Source organism: Microtus ochrogaster, unplaced genomic scaffold (assembly GCF_000317375.1).
Source record: "Microtus ochrogaster isolate Prairie Vole_2 unplaced genomic scaffold, MicOch1.0 UNK41, whole genome shotgun sequence".
NCBI lineage: Eukaryota > Metazoa > Chordata > Mammalia > Rodentia > Cricetidae > Microtus > Microtus ochrogaster.
The window spans coordinates 3,159,722-3,163,290 of NW_004949139.1; the positions used below are offsets into that span (position 1 = coordinate 3,159,722).

The following is a 3,569-nucleotide window of genomic DNA, read 5'->3' on the forward strand; positions in this document are numbered from 1 at the left end:
ATCTATAATCTATCAAATATAAAATATAAGTAACTGTTGTTATTTGCAATAAGTACTCTACGTAAAGGATATAGCCAACAGATCTGTTAATTCTTCAATGAAACTATGGAACTACAAAAATTTTAATGAAACTAAATCATTGGAATGACTATGATGTATTTTGCCTCCAGCATGATATAGTACATTAGAAGCGAATAAAAAATAAGAGTATGTTTTTAACATGCAGGCTGCCATACTTAAAAATATCAGTGTTTTAAATTGTGAAAAGGAAACAAAATATTTACAGACATTATTGTAGATATGGAAATAAGTTAGCAATGAGATAAAAATCTTGTACTTAATATATAATAGTAACCAGATCATAGGAGACAAATTGAGCTCATAAAAATCTGGTCATTTTTCATATGGCAACAATGAACCAGTGTAATTCAATATAAAAACATAATTAACAAGACCCAGAGAACAGGTAGAAGAACCATGAAATACTGTCTTCTGGTCATGTCATGGCCATTGAACACGTGAGCTCACAGCAGTTAAACTGTATAAAACCTGCACATCCAGTAAAAATGCCAACATGGAAGGAGGAGAGAGGTAACAAAGCCCTACCCTGGCAGCTGATGACCGCTGAGGGTCCCTAAAAATGTTTCTATGAACACAAGAGTACACACATCTATTAATTCATTAGGGAAGTGGGAATGATAAACCATATGGTAATTATTATACTCATATACTTTTGAAAAAATGCCATAAAACGTCCACAATGGCTGCATGAATCTACATTTGCATTGCACAAGAGGAAGAACCACATCTGTATCCCCAGGAACACTTGTTATCTGTCATTATTTTGATATAAGCCCATCTGTAAGGAACATAGTAAAATCATCTTGGTACTTATTGGTATTTTCCTAATCATTTTTAGACATACTGATAATTTTAAAAGTATACACATAAGACATTTCAGTATCCCCCTTTGATGGATACTTGTTGAGGTCTTTGACTATTTGGTCATTAATTAATTGATTGGTAAATTAATTAATTATAGAAATATCAGATGTTCTATCTAATATTTGGACTTTCAGTTCTGAAGGTTAAATATGAATAAGTAAGTGGGAATCAGTTAGGACAATTGTTGGAAAGCTGGAAAGGGCATATGGGACTGAACAGAAAGTTACTTTAAGGCAGAGATAGGGTAATAGAAACCAACAGATATAAAAAAAGAGAAAGGGAAAATTAATGAGGCAGAAATGTTTGATGGGGATAGCGAAGGCAAGGAATGCATCAGAACTGAATGTGTACAAATGTTCTGTTTCCATGAATTTGTCAATATTGTATTTAGTAATGCTTGCTTGTATTAGATGTGAATAATGACTAAAGAAGGACAAGAAATATTGGAGAAACTGTAATAACTAAGGGGATAAGTAAATGTAACTCATACGTAATGCTGTAATCCAGATGGAGTTTCCTTTGATGAAAAGTGCATTAATTAAAAATGGAGGAATATGTATAATATATAAACTTTATTTAATAATACTAATTAATATTTGTTTGTTGCAACAAATGATGATTCTGCTAATGTAAAATCTTAATGATAGTATGAATTATGTATGAGTGGGCTTAAGTCAAATCAGCCATGGTTGGTTACTACTACAAGTTTTGTGCGATTGTTGTCCTAACATATTTTGCACCAGGGTAGACAAAGGGTTTGTGACTGACTTGGTGCTTATGTTTCTCTTTTGAGAGTGTGCAGAGTGCCTTCCTGTACCAAAGACACAGAGTAAAGCTTCTATTTGGGCATTGACTTAATATCTCCATCTTCAGTGAGATATGCAGGTGTCTTAGTCTCTATTGCTGTCAAGAGACACAATGATTATGGCAACTCTTATAAAGAAATTTGGGGTTTGGTTATGCCAGGTATGGTGCTGGAGAAGGAGCTGAGAGTTCTACATCCAGATCAGCAGGAAGGGAAACAGTCACTGAGCCTGGCTTGGGCTTTTGAAACCTCAAAGCAAACCTCCCAGTGACACACTTCCTCCAAGAATGCAGCACCTACTAAAGCAAGGTCAGGCCCACGAATCCTTTTAAATAGTACCACTGCCTATAATCCTATGGGGGGCATTTTTTCAAACAATCACAATAGCTATTGTCTTCATCAATGGGCCCTTGCTGCCAGTTTGTGAAGAGCCACCTATAGTCTTGGCAACAGTTTAGTTTGTTTGGGTATTTCCTTTGGGGCCCCTTTGTACAACAACTCAATTAGATCAAACCCAATCGTGGTACTAGAAGAATCACTTGCTGACAAAGATGCCGAATTGATAGTTTCTCCCCAATATTTGGAGATTTAATTTATGTTACTCAAAGTAGTTCCAATAAAATCAGGAAGAAGACAATGTAGTCTGCTCTCTCCACAGCCCTCTTAGCTATGGCAAAGAAACAACTGAAGGAGAACAAGGATATGCAGATTGGAAAGGGAGAAATCAAAGTATTTTTATTTGCAGATTATATGATACCATACATGAGAAATCCAAAATATTCCACCAGAAAACCCCTATAGCAAATAAATCCTTTCAGCAAGCTGCTGAATAGACATTAACTCACGAAAACCAGTGCCTCCTACATAAAAATGACGAATGATTTGAGAAAGAAATCATGGAGTCAAGCCTTTCCACTATAGCCTCAAATAATATAAAATAGCTTGGGGTATCTCTAACCAGGCAAGGAAAAGCTTAGAATACCCTGGAAAGTGGTATTTTGGTGAGGCTGCTCCACAACATATGGTACCACATTGTGGGGCAAAAAGTGAAGCCCAGAACACACGTAAGTATGGCCAGGAATACAAGGGAGTACATGAGGGACCCCACAAGAAAATTACACCACAGTTGGAGAGGTGAGTTGTTGCAGGAGGACCTTCCGCTCTTTCAGCCAATAGTCGCTGAAGTATGAGCCCATTGAGCTGTAGGAGGGCCTTCCGCTCCTTCAGTCAATAGCAGTTGAAATGCCAGCTCACTGGGGAGTGGTCTATTTATCTTTAAAAAAAGAGAGGTAAGCCTAGGCCCGCTCTCTTGGTTCCAGCGCTTGGTTCCTGCTCCTGCTACTAGGCTCCTGACTGTTGGTGTTTCGTAAGTTTTACCCCCTAAATAAATATCCCTTTAAATCATAACTGGTGTGGGATTGATTTGTGCATAAGATCATAATTAATATAATACATGCTGTTTCTGTATAGCATACTCTATCTGTTTAAGTATCTGTCTGCCAGCTTTTGTAAGCTACCTACTGGAACTTGAATCACTGTAGCCTCTAAGAATTTAACTTAGTGGCTCAAAATCTCCCATAGGATATTTTTTAATTTTTGCTTTTTTTTTAATTTTATAGAGAAAAAGAAAAAAAAGTTTCAGCCTCCTCCCAGCCTCCCATTTCCCTCCCCCACCTCCCACCCTTCTTCCCCTCCCCCGACTCCTCTCCCCCTCCCTCTCCTGTTGATAGAGCAGTCAGGGTTCCCTGCCCTGTGGAAAGTCCAAGGTCCTCCCCCCTCCGTCCATGTCTAGGAAGGTGAACATCCAAACTGGCTAGGC

General features: G+C 37.8%; 1 pseudogene; it reads right to left on the bottom strand.

Moving 5' to 3' along the window:
* Positions 1–2,946, bottom strand: part of LOC101991712 — a 6,302-nt pseudogene extending 3,356 nt beyond the window's left edge.
* Between the last annotated feature and the right edge of the window lie 623 nt (positions 2,947–3,569).